Source organism: Chiloscyllium plagiosum, unplaced genomic scaffold (assembly GCF_037043375.1).
Source record: "Chiloscyllium plagiosum isolate Xiang-an unplaced genomic scaffold, Cpla_swu_hap1 HiC_scaffold_28, whole genome shotgun sequence".
NCBI lineage: Eukaryota > Metazoa > Chordata > Chondrichthyes > Orectolobiformes > Hemiscylliidae > Chiloscyllium > Chiloscyllium plagiosum.
The window spans coordinates 7987013-8009659 of NW_028270166.1; positions in this window are offsets into that span (position 1 = coordinate 7987013).

The following is a 22647-nucleotide window of genomic DNA, read 5'->3' on the forward strand; positions in this document are numbered from 1 at the left end:
CTGAGAGTGGCTGTTGGTTTGTGTGCTGTTATGAGTCCTAGTGGTCGCAGTAGTCTGGCTGTCAGTTCAGAAATGCTCTTGATGTATGGTAGTGTGGCTAGTCCTTTGGGTTGCGGCATGTCCTCGTTCCATTGTCTTTCCCTTAGGCATCTGTTGATGAAATTGCGAGGATATCTGTTTTTTGTGAATACCTTGAATAGGTGTTCCTCTTCCTCTTTTTGCAGTTCTAGTGTGCTGCAGTGTGTTGTGGCCCTTTTGAACAGTGTCTTGATGCAACTTCGTTTGTATGAGTTGGGGTGGTTGCTTTCGTAGTTCAGGACTTGGTCTGTGTGAGTGGCTTTCCTGTACACCTTTGTGGTGAATTCTCCGTTCGGTGTTCTCTGTACCATCACGTCTAGGAATGGGAGTTGGTTGTCCTTTTCTTCCTCTCTAGTGAATCGGATTCCTGTGAGTGTGGCGTTGATGATCCGGTGTGTGTTCTCTATTTCTGTGTTTTTAATGATTACAAAGGTGTCATCCACATATCTGACCCAGAGCTTGGGTTGAATTTGTGGTAAGACTGTTTGTTCTAATCTTTGCATTACCACTTCTGCTATGAGTCCCGAGATCGGTGAGCTCATGGGTGTGCCGTTGATTTGTTCGTATATCTGGTTGTTGAATGTGAAGTGTGTTGTGAGGCACAAGTCCAGTAGTTTAAGTATGCCATCTTTGTTGATAGGTTCAACGTCCTGTTGTCTGTTATGTCTGTTCAGCAGGTTAGCTATTGTTTCTCTGGCTAGGGTTTTGTCGATAGAGGTGAACAGTGCCGTTACATCGAATGAGACCATGGTTTCTTCCTTGTCTATATGTATATTTCTGATGCTGTCCAAGAATTCCTGTGTTGATTGTACAGAGTGTCTGGATCCGCTGATCAAGTGTTTCAGTTTCTGCTGTAGTTCTTTAGCCAGTTTGTGTGATGGTGTCCCTGGTAGTGATACTATGGGTCTGAGTGGGATGTCTGGTTTGTGCACTGTAGGTAGTCCATAGGATCTGGGGGTGTTGTTGCATTCAGGTTTCATTCTCTGTAGGTCAAACCTGGTTATCTGTCCGTTTTTTTGTAGGTTCCTCAGTGTGTTGTTTATCCTATTGGTGAACTGTGGGGTGGGGTCAAACTCCCTCTTTGGTAGGTGTTGGTATCTGCAAGTAGTTGTTGCGCTTTTTGGATGTAGTCTGCTTTGTCCAGGATGACCGTCATTCTGCCTTTGTCTGCTGGTAGTATGATTATGTTCTTATCGTTTCTTAGTGCTTTTAGTGCTTCCCTCTCCTTGGTGTTGAGGTTATGTGTTTGTCTTTTCCTTGTTATCAGGGGTACGATACTTTGTCTCACTGTTTGTTGTGTCTCTTCTGTCAGTCCATTGTTCCTGAGTGTGCATTCTAGTGCTGCTGGGAAGTCTGCTGTCTTGGCGTCCCTGTGGTTGTAGTTGAGTCCCTTGGCCAGTATTGTTCTTTCCGTGTCTGTGAGCTGTCTGTGGGAGAGGTTTTTAACCCAGGTGTGTGTTGTGGTGTCTTCTTTATTGTGTGTTAGTTTGGCCATTTTTTCTTTTAGTGCCATTTTTTTGCGGTGTGTGTGGTCCTGTTCTGTCCTATGGTAACGGCCTGTTCTATGGTCCGGGTCCATTCCTGATTGGTGGTTTTTGAAATTAACGACTTTTGGCACGCAATTTCATGTCTGTATCTGTGAAGTCTGTTGTGCGCGTCTGTGATCATTACCTGGATCATCCTGAATCCGTTCTGTCTGGCTGTGTCCCTGGCCTGTGGGTTGTTGACTGGTGGTCTGTATCTGACACATGGTGGAAGGATTCGATTCTTTCGGCATTCATGCAGAAACCAGAGTTGTTCGTATCCTATCTCTTATAATCCTTTCCAAAACTTTGGCTACAACAGAAGTAAGGCTCACCGGTCTGTAATTACCAGGGTTGTCTCTACTCCCTTTCTTAAACAAGGGGACAACATTTGCTATCCTCCAGTCTACTGGCACTATTCCCGTAGACAATGACATTATAAAGATCAAAGCCAAAGGTTCTGCAATCTCCTCCCTAGCTTCCCAGAGAATCCTAGGATAAATCCCACCCGGCCCAGGGACATATCTATTTTCACACTTTCCAGAATTGCTAACACCTCCTCCTTATATACCTCAATCCCATTTAGACTAATAGCCTCTTTCTCAGTACTCCCCTTGACCACATTGTCTTTTTCCAGTGTGAATATTGGTGAAAAATATTTATTTAGTGCTTCTCCTACTTCCTCGGACTCCACGCACAACTTGTCACTACTGTCCTTGATTGGCCCTAATCTTACCCTGGTCTTTCTTTTATTCCTGACATACCATTAGAAAGCTTTAAGGTTTACCTTGATCCTACCTGCCGAAGACTTCTCATGCCCCCTCCTGGCTCTTATTAGCTCTCTCTTTAGGTCTTTCCTGGCTAACTTATAACTCTAAAGTGCCCTAACTGAGGTTTCATGCCTCATTTTAACATAAGCCTCCTCCTTCCTCTTGACAAGAGCTTCAACTTCTTTCGTAAATCACGGTTCTCTCACTCAACCACTTTCTCCTTGCCTAACAGGTACATACTTATCAAGGACACGCAGTAGCTGTTCCTTGAACAAACTCCGCATTTCAATTGTGCCCATGCCCCGCGGTTTCCTTCCCCATCCTATGCATCCTAAATCTCACCTCATCGCATCATAATTGCCTTTCTCCCAGCAATAACTCTTGCCCTGCGGTATATACTTATCCCTTTCCATCGTTAAAATAAACATCACTGAATTGTGGCCTCACCACATATCTTGGCCAATATCATGGCTAAAATATTTCAATGAGTAGCAATCATCTTCAGACTGCTGCTCTGCTAGATTCTCCTACCCCTTGACGTTGCTCTACATTTCTTCCCAGACCTCCTGACTTCCCTAAAAGAGGGAAGGTTACCCTTGAAACGTGGGCGGCACGGTGGCTCAGTGGTTAGCACTGCTGCCTCACAGCACCAGGGTCCCAAGTTCAATTCCAGCCTTGGGTGACTGTCTGTGTGGTGTTTGCACATTCTCCCCTTGTCTGCATGGGTTTCCTCTGGGTGCTCCGGTTTCCTCCCACAATCACAAAGATGTGCAGGTCAGGTGAATTGGCCATGCTAAATTGCCCATAGTGTTAGCTGCATTAGTCAGACGGAAATGGGTCTGGTGGGTTGGGTTCCTCTTCAGAGGGTTGGTGTGGACTTGTTGGGCCAAAGGGCCTGTTTCCACGCTGTAGGGAATCTAATCTAATCTCCCTTTCAGTGCAGTAGAATCAGGGAGAAGACAACGCACCTCCGTTTCGCCCTCTGCACATGCTGGTGGAGAGCAAGTCTCAATATCCACAGGAAGATCTATTGAGTACAGGATTTGGGACATCATGTTGAGATTAGTGAGGCCATTTCTGGAGTTCTGCTACAGGAAGGAGGTTATTAAATTGGAGAAGGTTCAGCAGACATTTATCAGGATGCTGTCGGGAATAAAGGGATCGATTTATAAGGAGTAGTCAGTTAGGCAGAATAGGAGGTTGAGGGGTGACCTTACAAAGATTTATAAAATCATGAGAAACAGAGATAAGGTGAATAGCAAATGTTTTTTATCCCCCAGGGTGAGGGAGTTCAAAACTAAAGGGCACAATTTTAAGGTGCGAGAAGCTAGATTTTAAAGGGACTCGAGGGGCTAATCTTTCACACAGAGGGTAATGACGTGTGTGTGGAATGAGCTGCCAGAGGAAGTGGTAGATGCAGGTACAGTTCCAAATTTTAAAAGTCATTTGGACAGGTACATGAATAGAAAAGGTTTAGAGGGATCTGGGCCAAATGCAGCCAAGTGGGACTTGTTTAGTTTGGGAAACTTGGTCGGTGTGGACGGGTTGGACCGAAGGGTGAGTTTCCGTGCTGTTCGATTCTGAGGCTTTACGTCAGTGTTATATGTGGGGGGGTAAGATGGTGTGGGTGAATGAGTAAGTGCTATATAATGGTATGACTTTAATAATAATAACTGTTATTATCGACAATAATACAAAGTTATTCTATTATCCTATCAGAAAGATGCTGTGAAACTTGAAAGGGTTCAGAAAAGATTTACAAGGATGTTGCCAGGGTTGGAGGATTTGAGCTATAGGGAGAGGGTGAATAGGCTGGGGCTGTTTTCCCTGAAGCATGGGAGGCTGAGGGGTGACCTTATAGAGGGTTACAAAATTATGAGGGGCATGGAAAGGGTAAATATTCAAAGTCTTTTCCCTGGGGCCAGGGAGTCCAGAACTAGAGGACATAGGTTTAGGGTGAGAGGGGAAAGATATAAAAGAGACCTAAGGGGGCAACTTTTTCACACAGAGGGTGGTACGTGTATGGAATGAGCTGCCAGATGAAGTGGTGGAGGCTGGTACAATTGCAACATTTAAGAGGCATTTGGATGGGTATATGAATAGAAAGGAGGGATATGGACCGGGTGCTGGCAAGTGAGACTAGATTAGGATGGGATATCTGGTCAGCATGGACAAGTTGGACCAAGGGGTCTGTTTCCATGCTGTACATCTCTATGACTCTATGACTCTAAGATCTGGCAACATCTGTGGTGAGAGAAACAATTAACATTTGAGTTGAATATGACTCTTATAGAGTCATAGAGGTGTACAGCATGGAAACAGACCCTTCGGTCCAACTTGTCCATGCTGACCAGATATTGGATTAGTGGTGCTGGAAGAGCACAGCAGTTCAGGCAGCATCAAAGGAGCTGCGAAATCGACGTTTCGGGCAAAAGCCCTTCATCAGGAATAAAGGCAGTGAGCCTGAAGCATGGAGAGATAAGCTAGAGGAGGGTGGGGGTGGGGAGAAAATAGCATAGAGTATAATGGGTGAGTGGGGGAGGGGATGAACGTGATAGGTCAGGGAGGAGAGGGTGGAGTGGATAGGTGGAAAAGGAGATAGGCAGGTCGGACAAGTCCGGACAAGTCATGGGGACAGTGCTGAGCTGGAAGTTTGGAACTAGGATGAGGTGGGGGAAGGGGAAATGAGGAAGCTGTTGAAGTCCACATTGATGCCCTGGGGTTGAAGTGTTCCGAGGCAGAAGATGAGGCGTTCTTCCTCCAGCCGTCTGGTGGTGAGGGAGCGGTGGTGAAGGAGGCCCAGGACCTCCATGTCCTCGGCAGAGTGGGAGGGGGAGTTGAAATGTTGGGCCAGGGGCGGTGTGGTTGATTGGTGCTGGTGTCCCAGAGATGTTCCCTAAAGCGCTCTGCTAGGAGGCGCCCAGTCTCCCCAATGTAGAGGAGACCGCATCGGAAGCAACGGATACAATAAATGATATTAGTGGATGTGCAAGTAAAACTTTGATGGATGTGGAAGGCTCCTTTAGGGCCTTGGATGGAGGTGAGGGAGGAGGTGTGGACGCAGGTTTTACAGTTCCTGCGGTGGCAGGGGAAAGTGCCAGGATGGGAGGGTGGGTTGTAGGGGGGGCGTGGACCTGACCAGGTAGTCACAGAGGGAATGGTCTTTGCGGAGGAGGGAAAAGGGGTGGGGAGGGAAATATATCCCTGGTGGTGGGGTCTGTTTGGAGGTGGCGGAAATGTCGGCGGATGATTTGGTTTATGCGAAGGTTGGTAGGGTGGAAGGTGAGCACCAGGGGCGTTCTGTCCTTGTTATGGTTGGAGGGGTGGGGTCTGAGGGCGGAGGTGCAGGATGTGGACGAGATGCGTTGGAGGGCATCTTTAACCACGTGGGAAGGGAAATTGCGGTCTCTAAAGAAGGAGGCCATCTGGTGTGTTCTGTGGTGGAACTGGTCCTCCTGGGAGCAGATCCGGTGGAGGTGGAGGAATTGGGAATATGGGATAGCATTTTTGCAAGAGGTAGGGTGGGAAGAGGTGTAATCCAGGTAGCTGTGGGAGTCAGTGGGTTTGTAAAAAATGTCAGTGTCAAGTCAGTCGTCATTAATGGAGATGGAGAGGTCCAGGAAGGGGAGGGAGGTGTCAGAGATGGTCCAGGTAAATTTAAGGTCAGGGTGGAATGTGTTGGTGAAGTTGATGAATTGCTCAACCTCCTCGCAGGAGCACGAGGTGGCGCCAATGCAGTCATCAATGTAGCGGAGGAAGAGGTGGGGAGTGGTGCCGGTGTAATTACGGAAGATCAACTGCTCTACGTAGCCAACAAAGAGACAGGCATAGCTGGGGCCCATACGTGTGCCCATGGCTACCCCTTTAGTCTGGAGGAAGTGGGAGGATTCAAAGGAGAAATTGTTAAGGGTGAGGACCAGTTCGGCCAAACGAATGAGAGTGTCGGTGGAAGGGTACTGTTGGGGATGTCTGGAGAGGAAAAAACGGAGGGCTTGGAGGCCCTGGTCATGGCGGATGGAGGTGTAGAGGGATTGGATATCCATGGTGAAGATGAGGCGTTGGGGGCAGGGGAAATGGAAGTCTTGGAGGAGGTGGAGGGCGTGGGTGGTGTCTCGAACGTATGTGGGGAGTTCCTGGACTAGGGGGGATAGGACAGTGTCGAGGTAGGTAGAGATGAGTTCAGTGGGGCAGGAGCATGCTGAGCCAATCGGTCGGCCAGGGTGGTCAGGCTTGTGGATCTTGGGAAGGAGGTAGAACCGGGCAGTGCGGGGTTCCCGGACTATGAGGTTGGAAGCGGTGGGTAGGAGATCTCCTGAGGTGATGAGGTTCTGTATGGTCTGGGAGATGATGGTTTGGTGATGGGGGGTGGGGTCATGGTCGAGGGAGCAGTAGGAAGAGGTGTCCTCGAGTTGACGTTTGGCTTCAGCAGTGTAGAGGTCAGTGCGCCAGACTACCACTGCGCCCCCTTTATCCACTGGCTTGATGGTGAGATTGGGATTAGAGCAGAGGGATTGGAGGGCTGCGCATTGTGAGGGTGAGAGGTTGGAGTGGGGGAGGGGGGTCGACAGGTTGAGGCGGTTAATGTCCCGGCGGCAGTTGGAAATGAAGAGGTCGAGGACAGGTATTAGGCCAGCGCGGGGTGTCCAGGTGGATGCAGTGCGTTGGAGGTGGGCAAAGGGGTCCTAGGAAGGTGGGCGGGAGTCCTGATTGTGAAAGTAAGCTCGGAGGCGGAGGCGACGGAGGAATTGTTTGATGTCATGGCGTGTATTAAATTCATTGATGCATGGACGGAGGGGGATGAAGGTGAGGCCTTTGCTGAGGACTGATCGTTCGTCCTCAGTGAGGAGAAGGTCTGGGGGGATGGTGAAAACTCGGCAGGGCTGGGAGCTGAGATCTGGTGTGGGTGTAGAGCTGGGAGTGGGGGCGGAACCTGTAACTGGAGTGGGTGTGATGGTGGGGGGAATGGGGGTGGAGTCATGAGCAAGGGTGGTGTTCCCCTCGGGGTTCTGGGGGGGTGGGGATAGTGACAGTGGGGTCTGTGAGGGTCATGTCAGCAGAATGCAGGTGAGTGGCGCTGGTGGGGGCGGAAGTGAGCCATGTAGATGGAGTCCATGGATGGAAGATTGGTTTCTGTGATGGCCTGGGCTGTGCACACCACCTTCTGTAGATTCTTACAGTCCTGGGTAGAGTAGTTACCGTACCAGGCTGTTATGTGCCCAGACAGTATGTTCTCAACGGCGCACCTGTAGAAGTTGGTGAGGGTCCTGAGCTGCCTGAGGAAGAAGAGGTGTTGTTCTTGACCATCGCATCTACATGTGAAGTCTAGGACAGGTTGTTGGATATCATCACTCCAAGGAACCTGACCCTGTCCACCCTCTCAACCATCTGCTCCATTGATGGAAAGAGGTCATATTCTCCTCTCTTTCTGAAGTCAACAATCAGTTCTTTAGTTATACCAATATTTAGAGAGAGGTTGTTCTCATTGCACTATGTCACCAAGCCCTCTATCTCCTTGCTATATTCTGACTCATCATTATTTGATATCCATCCTACCTTAGTGGTGTCATCAGAGACGTTTTCCAGACATTCTGAGCCCCAACCAATCTGTTTTCAGTCACTGACTCCCCTTGGAGCCAGTGTTTGGAGAGCAGCAGACTAATGGGCAGCTTTATGAGCATCTTCAGGTTGTGAAAAGATTACACAAGCCTCTTTCAAGCTGGACAAGAGCTAAAGGCCATATATAAAAGATCGTCAATAATAAACTCAGTTCAGGAGGAACTACATCAGCCAGAGGGTGGTGACAATGTGGAGCTCACTGTCATGTTAATGATAATTGAATAATGCTCAATCACTCATCGGGGATTGATTATTTCAGGCAGTTTAGTTTATTTAAAATAGTAAGACACACTTAAAGTCAGAAGCAGACATTCCAGCAAACCCACTGGTTGTGCAGCATGCACAATTCCAGCAGACTCATTCTCAGGCAGAGTCACAGCATTGTATGTACACAGCACATACAGTCCTTAAAAGTGAAGCCTGTTAAAGGCAAGATACAGGTACAACACATCCTTCCTTTCCAAAAAGAAGATTAACCATTTACAACAACAAGAGAGCCAGTAATGTGTGGGCAATGTCTTGTTTTGTCCAGATAATGTGGTGGTAACTTTGTCCGGAACTGCCACTGATTTTCAGTTGTCAGGGATACCATCGGTCCTCCCTGTTTGTGATGTAAAGGTTTTCTTTCACGGCCTGTGGTTGGCTTTTCAGAATTGGCCTCTACTGACGTATGGGAGGAAGTGAGGACTTCAGATGCTGGAGATCAGAGTCAAAAGCTGGGGTGCTGGAAAAGCACAGCCGGTCAGGCAGCATCCGGAGAGCAGGAGAGTCAACATTTTGGGCATAAGCCCTTCATCAGGAATGTGATTGGGCTGATGAAGGGCTTTTGCGTGAAACATCACTTTTCCTGCTCCTCGGATGCTGCCTGACCTGCTGTGCTTTTCCAGCACCACACGTTTCGGCTCTCTTGACACATTAAAGACAAGCTTTGTTCCAGGTTAGCCACTGACTGGGAGGGGGGGTGGGGCCGGGGAGAAGGTAGCTAAGAGTGTAATTGGTGGATGGAGGTGGGGGTAAAGGTGATAGGTCGGAGAGGAGGGTGGAGTGGATAGGTGGGAAGGAAGATTGGCAGGCGGGACAGGTCATGAGGGCAGTGCTGAGCTGAAAGGTTGGAACTGGGGTAAGGTGAGGGAGGGAAAATGAGGAAACTGGTGAAGTCCACTTTTATGGAGTGTTGGAGTCTTTTTCCCAGGGTGGAAATGTTCTTCAAGTTGTTTCTAACCATCCAATTACGGATTTATTCCCTCATTTGGTAACCACTGATTTCACTCTGTTTTCTCCTAATTCTGACAACAGTTTATCCTTTTGTTCATCTTGTATACATCACTCCTTCATTACATGCTGTAAGAAATGTCCAGCCTTTTCCATTGTCTTACCTCGGAGGACTGTTGAGGCTGGGACGTTAAGTGTATTCAAGGCTGAGAGATTTTTAATCACTATGGGAAGCGAGGGTTCTGGGGAAAAGGAGCGAAGGATGATCAGATCAACTACAATCTCATTGAATGGCAGAGCAAACCTGATGGGCTGAATGGCCTATGTTTTAAAATTGCTAGGATAGTGAAGGAGGCATTTGGTACACTGGCCTTTATTGGTCAGAGTATTGAGTACAGGAGTTGGGAGGTCATGTTGCAGCTGTACAGGACATTGGTTAGGCCACTGTTGGAATTCTGTATTCAGTTCTGGTCTCCCTCTTATCGGAAAGATGTTGTGGAACTTGAAAGGTTTCAGAAAAACCCTTGTTGCCAGGGTTGGAGGATCTGAGCTACAGGGAGAGGCTGAATAGGCTGGGGCTGTTTTCCCTGGAGCATCGGAGGCTGAGGGGTGACCTTATAGAGGTTTACAAAATTATGAGAGGCACGGATAGGGTAAATAGACAAAGTCTTTTCCCTGGGGCCAGGAAGTCCAGAACTAGAGGGCATAATAGGTTTAGGGTGAGAGGGGGAAGATATAAAAGAGACCTAAGGGGCAACTTTTTCACACAGAGGGTGGTGCGTGTGTAGAATGAGCTGCCAGAGGAAGTGGTGGAGGCTGGTACAATTGCAACATTTAAGAGACATTCGGATGGGTATATGAATAGGAAGGATTTGGAGGGATATGGGCAGGATGCTGGCAGGTAGAACTAGATTCAGTTGGGATATCTGGTCGGCCTGGACGGGTTGGACAGAAGGGTCTGTTTCCATGCTGTACATCTCTATGACTCTATAATGAGAGGCATGGATGGGCTGGATAGTTGGAGTCGAGAGAGTGGTGCTGGAAAAGCACAGCAGGTCAGGCAGCATCTGAGGAGCAGGAGAATCGACATTTTGGGCCAGAGCCCTTCATCAGGAATAAGGCTGTCAGCCTCGGGTTGGGGAATTAAATGGGAGGGAGGTGGGGCTGGAGGGAAGGTAGCTGGGAGTGTGATAGGTGGATGGATGTGGGGGTAAAGGTGATAGGTCGGAGAGGAGGGTGGGGTGAATAGGTGGGAAGGAAGATTGGCAGGCGGGACAGGTCGTGAGGGCAGTGCTGAGCTGGAAGGTTGGAACTGGGGTAAGGTGGGGACAGGGGAAATGAGGAAACCGGTGAAGTCCACTTTTATGGAGTGTTGGAGTCTTTTTCCCAGGGTGGAAATGTTAAATACGAGGGGGCATAGGTATAAAGTGAGAGGGGGAAAGTTTAAGAGAGATGTGGGAAGAAGGTCTTTACACAGAGGCAGGTTGGTTCCGGGAATATGTTGCCATGGCTGGCGGTGGAAACAGATATGAGAGCAACATTTAAGAAGTACTTTGAAAAGAAACCATGAACAGGCAGAAAATGGAGGAATATTGTCCACACGCAGGCGGGTGGGATTAGTTTAGAATAGCATCGTGATCGGCATAGACGTGGTGGGCCGAAGGGCCTGTTCCTGTGCTGTACAGTTCTATCTTCTATGTTCTCTTGCCATGTCGTATGCTCATATGGACTTTCTTTGAAGCCTGGGCCCTTACCACTTGGTAATTCAGTGGTTCCTTAGCTTCCTCTCTGTACTGCTTGAGTTTATTTTCACCAGGCTCTCTCTACTGGCTAAAATAACTCCACAGAGGCCAGGACCCCGACACCGAGTCCCTCTTTATACACGTGGGGAGAGTCCTCGACACTAATCCAGCTCCCTCAGAGCCAGCTCTCAGTGTGAACAGAGCCCCTGACACTCCTGTCTATTTTTTATTATTTTATTAAACAGTACAAAATACAGTTAACAATAAACAGAAAATGGCAGTTCACAATAAAAAAAAACCCAATATATACAGGGGCAAGGGCAGCAAAGCCAAACCCCAAACCCCACTGTTCAACCCATTTTCAGGGAGATAAAGACAGACCTCAAACCCCACTTCCAGTCATGACAAAGATAACAGTAACAAACACAGACAAGGCAGTGCAATCAAATCAGAGACAGTGCACAGAACACTGACCCAATATAGCTATAAAATAACACCTGACACCCGTCCACACCACATACTGATCAGACTGTCCTTAACTAGCCTTCTTGCAGGACAGTCATCGGCCTTGCGGTCTCTGTCCGCTCTGTATACTGACTAACCCTCCACAGGCCACACTCCTGTTTATTTGTTTTTTCCCTAACCCTCACACTACCGCCTAACTGCGGTAGTGCTTATTTTTCCCCCCGCACCCATGTTGTGTGTGTGTGGATGAGAGACACAGTGAGAGACACAAGGTGTACAAATCGTTATTCAATTTCCACCACCAGGAAGAAAGGAAACACCCAAGTGGCCAGTGACAAGCAGTGCCCTTACACTCCTGTTTATTTTTTTTTAATTCCCTGTTTTTTTTATTAAACCCCCACACTACCGCCCATGGTGTGTGTGTGTAGGTGTGAGACACAGTGAGAGACACAAAGTGCACGAATCTTTATTCAATTTCCACCACCAGGAAGATAGGAAAACACCCGGGTGGCCAGTGACAAACACTGCCCTTCACATCAAAGGGCAGTGCTGTGTGATCAAAACAGTGAGGGGGAGGGTAGGGACTAAATCAAAATAGAGTTGGAGGGAGAAATGATGCACCCCACTCCCTGCGGCGCCCACCTCTCCCTGAACAACTCCAGGGTGTTGGTCGACACCGCGTGCTCCTTCTCCAAGGACACCCGGGCTCTAACGTAACCGCGGAAGAGGGGCAGGCAGTCGGCCCTAACGACCCCCTCCACGGCCCGCTGCCTGGACCTGTTGATGGACACTCCTGTTTATTTCTTTTTTAAACAAATTACAAAAACAGTTTACAACAAACAGTTACATTTACAGCTGCATACAAGAGACAGCAATTTTACGAGGGAGAGGAGCAGCAAAGCCAGGCCCCAAACCCTACCATTCAAACAGTTTACAGGGACATGAGGACAAACCTCAAATCCCAGTTTCACATAAAAATATAAAGAGACAACAGCAATGACAGTTGTACATTAGACAGTACTGTTACATACAAAAGTGCAGACAATACAGACCCAGCAAGCCCCCACCCCTCCCACCTTCCGACCACTCTAAGGCAGCCCGCCCCTACCCACCTTCCAGTTCTCGGTCCACACCGACACACCTTTTGACCACCTCTAGAACACCCCGGGGTGACAGCGGTCAGGACGGCCTACCCACCTTCCGGCTTCACTAACCACCCTCAGCACCTTCCGACCACCTCTGGGGCAGCCCGCCCCGGTACCTGCCCGAGGTGACAGCGCTGAGGATGGATACCCGCCTTCTGGCTCTCGGTCTGCCCCTATGTACCATTGGGCTCTCACCCACCCCGTTGCACCTCCGACCAGTGGGCTATCCTGGCACACCTTTCGGCCACCTCTAGGACAGCCCGTCCCCTTCCCTGGGACGACAGCGTGTAGGGTAGCCCACAAGCCTTCCGGATCTCAGCCCGCCCCTACACGCCTTCTGACTCTCAGCTGCTCTGACACCTTTCGACCACCTCTAGGACAGCCCGTCTCGATTACCCCTTCTCGGGATGACAGTGCTCAGAACAGCCTACCCACCATCTGGCTCTCGGGGCGACTGGCATCAGGGTGGCCTACCCAACCTCCAGCTTTTGGGACAGCCTACCAACCTTCACATTCACAGGATGGCCTACCCACCCTCCGGCTCTCAGGGTGACAGCTTTCAGGACGACCCATGAGCCTCCCAGCTCACAGCAAGGCCTGCCAGACCCAGGGACATGCAAGACAGTGCGGGTAAAGATCCAGGAAACACCACAATACAGTTAGTTACCCCAAAAAAAAACAGAGTCCTTTCTGGTACACAGTCCAAATCTATACAGTCTTCAAGATATGGAATCCATTTCCAGGAAGAGTCCACTCCAGTATACAATGTGCAATGTCAGAATTAGAGGCCACTCCAAACTGCAGAGTCCGTTGTTAAAAACAGTCCACAACCAAGGGCAGAGTCCACTCCTGGAGGCAGCAAATGCACACCCCACAGCACACAGGTGTTCAGTTTCGATGGAGTCCTGGTCCAGCCTTGGAGAGCCAGGCCCACTCACAGGAACGCAGTACATAGTACAGGTGCAGTTAACTCACTGGGGTTTGGTCCACTCCTGAAGGAAAGGTCTTCTCCCAAACTCCAGGATACAGCAAGTGCTCACCTCCCAGCACACACACAGGGCTAGGCCTCCCCCCAGGAACAGCTCCTCTGGTAAAATGTATGTCTTCCACAAGGGCTCAGTCAAAACACCAATAAAAAGTGAAGACACATACAAAAAAACAAAGAAAACTACAGTCCAAGGGCTAAGCCCTACTACAAAATTAACATTGTCCTTTTCTCAGAAAGAGGAGAGTAACACACAGACTGTAACCAGTCAGTGAAACAACAATCCCCTAATGAGAACTGAGTTATACCTGAAACACATTATGTGTATCAGGAGTTTAACAATCAGTCCTCACTAAAAGGAACACCAGTTAACAAACTGGCTAAATAATTCAGCCAGTTCAGGAATCAAGTTTTCCTCCTCCAAAAAAGAAAGCAGAAACTCACAGTAACACACTGACTGTAATACCAGCCAGCACAGAGTCAGTCCCCTAAACCGAGGAGACTCTGAATCTCCTGTTTATATATATATTTTTTTATTTTTTTCCCCTTTTTTTGTTTCTTTTTAACCCCCACACTACCACCTAAGTGCGGTAGTGCTTAATTTTTCCCCAGTACTCATTGTGTGTGTGTGCAGGTGTGAGACACAGTGAAAGACACAAAGTGCACAAATCTTTATTCAAATTCCACCACCAGGAAAATCGCCTGTTTATTTTTTTTTTCTCTTTTTTTTCATAAATTTAACCCCCACACTACCGCCTAACTGTGTTAGTGCTTTTTTTTTCCGCAGCACCCATGGTGTGTGTGTGCAGGTGTGAGACACAGTGAGAGACACAAAGTGCACCAATCTTTAAACACTCCTGTCTTTTTACTTTTTTTTAATTTAACCCCCACACTACCACCTAAGTGCGGTAGTGCTTATTTTTTCCCCAGCACCCATGGTATGTGTGTGCAGGTGTGAGACACAGTGAAAGACACAAAGTGCACGAATCTTTATTCAAATTCCACCACCAGGAAAATCTCCTGTTTATCTTTTTTTTTAAATCCTGTTATTTATTTATTTTTTATGTTTGTTTTACCCCCACACTACCACCTAAGTGCGGTAGTGCTTATTTTTTTCCCCAGCACCCATGGTGTGTGTGTGCAGGTGTGAAACACAGTGAAAAACACAAAGTGCACGAATCTTTATTCAAATTCCACCACCAGGAAAATCTCCTGTTTATTTTTTTTTTGTTTTGTTTTTTTTTAAACCCCCACACTACCACCTAAGTGCGGTAGTGCTTATTTTTTTCCCCCAGCACCCATGGTGTATGTATGCAGGTGTGAGACACAGTGAAAGACACAAAGTGCACGAATCTTTATTCAATTTCCACCACCAGGAAGATAGGAAAACACCCGGGTGGCCAGTGACAAACACTGCCCTTCACATCAAAGGGCAGTGCTGTGTGATCAAAACAGTGAGGGGGAGGGTAGGGATTAAATCAAAATAGAGTTGGAGGGAGAAATGATGCACCCCACTCCCTGCGGCGCCCACCTCTCCCTGAACAACTCCAGGGTGTTGGTGGACACCGCATGCTCCTTCTCCAAGGACACCCGGGCTCTAACGTAACCGCAGAAGAGGGGCAAATCTCCTGTTTATATCTGTCAGCCAGGCCTCCCTGATTGGACCAGATTAACAACCCCCGATCAGGGAACTCCAATTCTATGAGGTCCAGGTGGCTGACCTTGTTGCAATCACTGCCCTGAGATTTAGATTTGGAAGGACTACTCTCTGAGATATGTGCAGTTCCATGTTGTGTGCACTGTTTATCTCCAACTGTTTCTCCTGATTTTCTCCAGAACTGTCTTGTGGTCGAGGATCAGCTACCAACGAGTCTTTATAAGAAGAGGCTCTTTATGCTAACCATTAGGTACAAGTCAGTAAGAGAAACTTTTGTTGCTCTGATGATGTGGGTCTTCACTTCACAAGAGCTTAAGAGTTCAGCCCCGGCCCTACCCAAGCCGGTTTGACATCATTAAATTCAGTGAGCTTAGTTCAATCTCCAACATTAACCCTTTCCGAACCATTACCTTTTCCAACGTACATCATCTTTGAATTGACGGATAATATCAATGCTGACTGACCCTGACTCCTATGAGTTGTATCCTAGAGGTCATAAAGGATATTCCAAAGTTCCTCACGGCCAATGAAATAGTTTGGAAGTGTCAGAAAAGAACACAGAGGTAATATTTTACATGAATGGCAAGTTGGCAAGAGGTGAGGTTGAGAAGAGTGGATTGCTGTTTGGCCACATGCAGAGCAGGAGACTGTGTGTCTGACGAGAAGTACAAAGCATATCAAGCAGCAGGATGATCTGGAGCACTCAGTGCTAGACAAGGATTAGCCCTAACCAGAAACATATCATCATTTTTCACGTAGTTTCAGATTGCCAGTTGTATCTCCAATGCTAGCTTCTACTGACCTCTAGTGGCAGAACTGAGTACACACAGGCAAGAGAAATGCAATTTTTAAAGAACAAATATTTGGGCAATAGAAATGTACTGATCTTTAACAACTTGAAAAAGCCATAAGCTGTTAGCTCGTCCTTAGCTGCATTTAATGGCTCTCATAAAATTCCTTCATCACCACTTTCTGAAACAGGAACTGTGATGATCCGCAGATGCCGGTGTTGGACTGGGGTGGACAAAGTTAAAAATCTCACAACACCAGGTTACAGTCCAACAGATTTAATCGGAAGCACTAGCTTTTGGAGCGCTGCTCCTTCATCAGATGGTTGGACAACCATCTGATGAAGGAGCAGCCCTCCGAACGCTGGTGCTTCCAATTAAACCTGTTTGTCTAAGAACTGTGAGGATTTCTAGCTGTGTACACCATCCACCTCAAGGCTGCGTTATCATTTGTCCCAGAATTTGACTTGCCTCGATTCAAAAATAATCCAAGAGTATTCGGTGCATTGGAATGCCACCCCTCCGAGTTCCCATCTCAGCTACAAGCATCCCACCCTGGAAATGTATCAGTGCTTCCTTATTGTTATTGTGCAAGTAGCCTTGAGAAAGCTCCCTGAACTGTAGGTATCCCTTCACCACACGGATTACAGAAGGCCCACCATTACCTTCCAGAAACCTAGGAACAGGAATAGGCCATTCAGCCCTACCACTCAATGCTATCAAGGCTGATCAAATACTTCAAATGCCTATTACTCACCCTGATCCCCATAACCCTGTAACCCACCAGTAATCAGAAATCTATCAATATTAACCTTAAACACTCAAAGACAACTGGGGATGACCTATCAACGCCAGCCGTGCCAATGATGCAGACGATCCAGGTGTTTGCTGAGGATTTCACTAAAAAAAGTGTTAAAGGGGATTCATTGGATGTAATACACTTGGATTTTCAGAAGGCATTAGTGGAAGGCCCCCACGGAATATTGTTAGGAGAATTAAAGCACATTGAGTAGGAAATAATGTAGTGACAAGGATTAAGGGTTAGCTAACAGACAGATACAGAGAGTAGGAATAAATGGATCATTCTCATGTTGGCAGACTGTGACAAGTAGGTCTGATTCCAGATGTTCACAATTTATGTCAATAATATTAACATGGCGACCAAATAGTGTCATAGAGTCATACAGCATGGAAACAAACCCTGTGGTCTAACCACTCCATGCTGACCATAATCCCAAAATAAACTAGTCCCACCTGCCTACACTTGGTCCATATCCCTCCAAAGATTTCTTATACATTATCTTATCCAAATGTCTTTTAAGTGTTGTAATTGTACCTGCATCTACCACTTCTTCTGGAAATTTGTTCCACACACAAACTATTCTATGTAAAAACTATGCTCCTCATGTCGTTATGAAATCTTTTTCCTCTCACCTTAAAAATATGTCCCCAAGTTTTGAAATTCCCCATCGTAGGGAAAAGACATCTGTGATTTACCTGATCTTTACCCCTCATGATTTTATAAACCTCGATAAGGTCACCCACCCCTGAACCTCCTACACTCCAGTGAAATAAGTCCCAGCCTATCTGGCCTCTCCTTATAACAGATGTCATTTGTAATATTTGTAAAGATGACACAAAACTAAGCAAACATGTGTGTCATGAGGAAGTTGTGAAACAGTTTCAGGAAAATTACACAGGCTTAGCAAATGGGAGGAACATGGCAGATAGAATATAGTGGGGAAAAACGTGAGGTTATCCACTTTGGTAGGAGGAACAGATGAGCAGAGTATTTCATAAATAGTGAGGGTTTGGAGATGTGTAAAGGGACTGCGTGTTATTACGACACGGGGTAAACCCTCCTGCTTAATTTAAACCAGCAACACAGAAAAGATTTATCCCACTCAGTAATCTGTGAAATTCCAAGAGGCCTAGAACTATTTAAAGTTAAAAATTAACAACTTTATTTCTTAAAGTATAACAGAGAATACTTAACTGATTACTATTCACAACTCCTTCCTCTAACCTATCTTTTACTTTCCCTCTGATAATAATAGTCCAAAAAAGCCCCCTTTACCAAAAATTCAAATTTTCAAAACCAGCCAGATGTCGAATCTTCTCTTCGTATTTTCCTTGGTCTTCTTTTCTCCTTCGTAGGGATTTCTGTTTCACAGATTACTGATTGATAAAGGTACCTTTAAGAGAGCTATTTTTCAGGCAGTCTGTACATGCTGGTGGTGTGGCAGTTCTCCTCCCAACTGTTCAATTTTCCCCAATCTTAAACCCCCAAAGCATGGGATTGTGTCATTGGCTTTTAACATTGTCAATATACTAAATTCAAACTTGATTGATGTTTGGTATTTTTCGGGGTATAATTTAAACTGATTGGCCTAATTTGAATTTATTTTGTCATCTCGAGGCAACCGGCTAATTGAGTTGTTTGACCAAATGTTACATTATATCTTGTTCAGAACACTTGGTGCTGTGTCAGATAGTTCTGGTAGCTTTTAACTCTCTTAAAGGTACAGTACACCCACATCTTCAGAGCAGTGTCCTTGTCAATAAGTCACAGAAGGTTAACTCAATAAGCACAGCAAGCTATTACGAAGGCTAATAGAATGTTAACCTTTAATGACAGGATGGTTTGAGTACAACAGGAATGATATCTTGCTTCAATTGTTTAGAAGCTTGGTTGGACCACAGCGAGAGCTCTGTGTGTAATTTTGGTCTCTTTAAATATCTCAGGAAAGAAATTGTTGCCATTGAGAGAATGTAACAAAGTTAATCAGATTTGAGCTATAGGCTGAATAGGCTGGGGTTATTTTCCCTGGAGCATCGGAAGCTGAGGGGTGACCTTACAGAGGTTTATAAAATCATGAGGGGTGTGGATAGAAAAGTCTTTTCCCTGGGGTGGGGGAGTCCAGAACTAGAAGGTTTTGGGTGAGAGGGAAAAGATTCAAAAGGGACCTAAGGGGCAACTTTTTTACCCAGAGGGCGGTGCGTGTATGGAATGAGCTGCCAGAGGAAGTGGTGGAGGCTGGTACAATTACAGCATTTAAAAGGCATCTGGATGGGTATAGGAATAGGAAGGGTTTGGAGGGATATGGACCAAACGCTGGCAAATGGAACAAAATTAATTAAAGATCAAAGGGTCTGTTCCTGTGCTGTACATCTCTAGGTTAGATTACTTACAGTGTGGAAACAGTGTAAGGCATGGATTAGATTAGATTAGATTACATTACATTACATTACATTACAGTGTGGAAACAGGCCCTTCGGCCCAACAAGTCCACACCAACCCGCCGAAGCGCAACCCACCCATACCCCCACATTCACCCCTTACCTAACACTACGGCCTAACAAGTCCACACTGACCCTCCGAAGAGCAACCCACCCAGACCCATTCCCCCACATTTTTCCCCTTCACCTAACACTATGGGCAATTTAGCATGGCCAAGTCACCTAACCTGTACATCTTTAGACTGTGGGAGGAACCCAGAGGAAACCCACACAGACACGGGGAGAATGTGCAAACTCCACGCAGGGAGTTGCCCGAGGCAGGATTTGAACCCAGGATGTGAGGTAGCAGTGCTAACCACTGTGCCACCGTGCCGCCCAGTTTTGTTTTGTATATAAACCACCCCGAACCCCTCGATTAGATTCCAGTCTATCCCTCACTCCTGGACAGATTATGACTGGATGACTCCATAACGAAAGGCATGGATTAGATTAGATTACATTACATTACATTACATTACAGTGTGGAAACAGGCCCTTCGGCCCAACAAGTCCACACCGACCCGCTGAAGCGCAACCCACCCATACCCCCACATTCACCCCTTACCTCACACTACGGGCAATTTAGCATGGCCAATTCACCTTACCTGCACATCTTTGGATTGTGGGAGCACCCGGAGGAAACCCACGCAGACACGGGGAGAACGTGCAAACTCCACACAATCAGTCGCCTGAGGCGGGAATTGAACCCGGGTCTCCGGCGCTGTGAGGCAGCAGTGCTAACCACTGTGCCACCGTGCCGCCCACAAGGCTATGGAAGTTCAGGTTTGAGTTGATTCACCTGAAATTCCCCAAGTTTCTACACCAGTCTTCTTCAATCAACTCTCTTCAATCTTCAATCAATCTCACATCAACTCCAGCCGACCAAATTGCCTTGATCCTGTGCAACTCACCCACTACACCACAGGTCCACAGTAGACACCATCTCCCTGGCCCTACATTCATCCCTGGTATATCTTGGTGACAAGGATACCTACATCAGGCTCCTACGTATTGATTATAATTCCGCCTTCAACACCATCATTCCAAACAATCTCACCTGTGAACTCTGGGGCCTAGCTCTTGGCTGACCCTCTGTAACTAGATCCTTGATCTCCTGACCCATAGACTGCAATCAGTAAGAATAGGCAACAACAGCTCCTCCACCATAATCCTCAACACCACCGCCCCGCAAGGCTGTGTGCCCAGCGCCTTACTTTACTCATTATACACTCATGACCATGTGGCCAAATTCTGCTCCAACTCCATTTACAAGCTTGCTGATGACACCACCGTTGTAAGCTGGATCTCAAACAATGACAAGACAGAATACAGGGAAGAGAGAGAGTGTTTAGCAGCATGTTGCAAAGACAACAATCTCTCCATCAACACCAGCAAAACCAAGGAGTTAGTCATTGACATCAGGAAATGGAGTCAATGTCTGTATCAATGGAGCTGAGGTGGAGATGGTTGAGAACGTCACGTTCCTTGGAGGGATGATCACCAACGATCTGTCCTGGACCACCCATGTTGAACCGATGGTCAAGAAAGCACCACAATGTCTCTATAGCCTCAGAAGGCTAAGGAAATTCAGCGTGTCCACAAAGCCTCTTACCAACCATTATTGATGCACCATGGAAAGCATTCTATCCGGATCCATCACAGCACGGTTTGGAAGAAGCTCTGCCCAAGACCACAAGAAGCTACAGAGAGTTGTGAACACAGCTCACATCTGATTGGCACGGACGAGATGGGCTGAAGGGCCTGTTTCCATGCTGTATATTATTGATAAGAATCTGAACGTGTCGATATTTGTTAATCAATGTGTTAAGGCATGTTACCACACAGCTGTGGTGCAGGTAGGACTTAAGCCCAAGTGTCCTGGCCCAGAGATAAGGACGTTACCACTGGACCACAAGAACCCTTGAACACAATGACGTGAAGGTGCTGGGTTGGACTGGGGTGGACAAGGTCAGGAGTCACATGACATCAGATTATAATTGAGCAGGTTTTTTTGGAAGTGCAAACTTTCAGAGTGCAGCCCCTTCCTCACTTCACCTTACGAAAGGGCAGCACTCTGAAAGCGAGTGATTTCAAATAAACTTGTTAGACTGTCACCTGGTGTCATGTGACTTCTGCCTTTATCACAGGTGATGACTTGCACAACAATTCACAGTACGTGAGGGATCGTCACCAGGGTCCCCACTCTACCTGCTGGTCACTAGTGCCCTCGCTCCAGACCCTGGTCACTATCGTCCCCCCTCGAACCACTGGAGGTCTGGCATCCCATGTCCAGGCACTGCTGTTGGCCCTGCTTCAGAGACAGAGTGTCCAAGGCTGAGAGAAGGGAAGAGAGGGGGAGAAAAAAAGGAGAGAAAGAATGAATAGAGCAGAGGAACTCCGATTGGAGCCTCCTAGACTGCCATCATCTTACCAGAGGCCTGGTGGCTTGTTTTGGATTTGTTGGGATTGATCAGGAAGTGACCAAGTACAGAAATATGGTAGTACACAGCCAACTATGGCTACCTCATCAACTTCCAAGGGAGTTGTGGGAAGAGATGTCTTCCTTTTGCAATCCCGGGCACTATCTGCAGCTAGACAGTGGCCCCACTCTCAGTTACCATGCTGGTGTTTAAATCAGGCTTTGATTGATTGGTCACCCAAACCATACTCCAGTTTGTGGGCTAGGATTGTCATGTCAATGATAATATCTAATCATTAATTGCTCATCAGGAATGGATTAGCCCTGTGGGTTAAGTTATTTAAACTGGTACAACACATCCCAAGTGAAAACCCCAACATTACAGCAGATCCTATCGCTGGCCTCCCTACCTGCTGCAGCTTGCTAACGCACAGCAGACTAACTGCCAGGCAGGGTCACAACATTGTATACAGACAGCACAGGACATCCTTAAAGGCCAGCTACACATACAACTGTGACCAATTCTCCACCATGGATGGGTCTGTGGGGTTGAGGGCTGGATGGAGGTTGGTTTCAGGCAATGAAATCAATCCCAATGGCAGATTCCTGCACCCATACGGAGTGCCAAGTCCCGTCTCTCCCTCATACCTGTTTCTATTGCCAGATAGAACATACGGCAGACAAGAGGCATTCCACAAGGTTCCACGTGGCCTGCTGGTTATAGAGTTATAGAGCCATAGAGATGTGCAGCACAGAAACAGACCCTTCAGTCCAACCTGTCCATGCTGACCAGATATCCCAACCCAATCTAGTCCCACTTGCCAGCACTTTGCCCATATCCCTCTAAAGCATTTGTATTCATATACCCAACCAGATACCTTTTAAATGTTGCAATTGTACCAGCCTCCACCACATCCTCTGGCAGCTCATTCCATGCACCTACCACATGCTGTGTGAAAACATTGTCC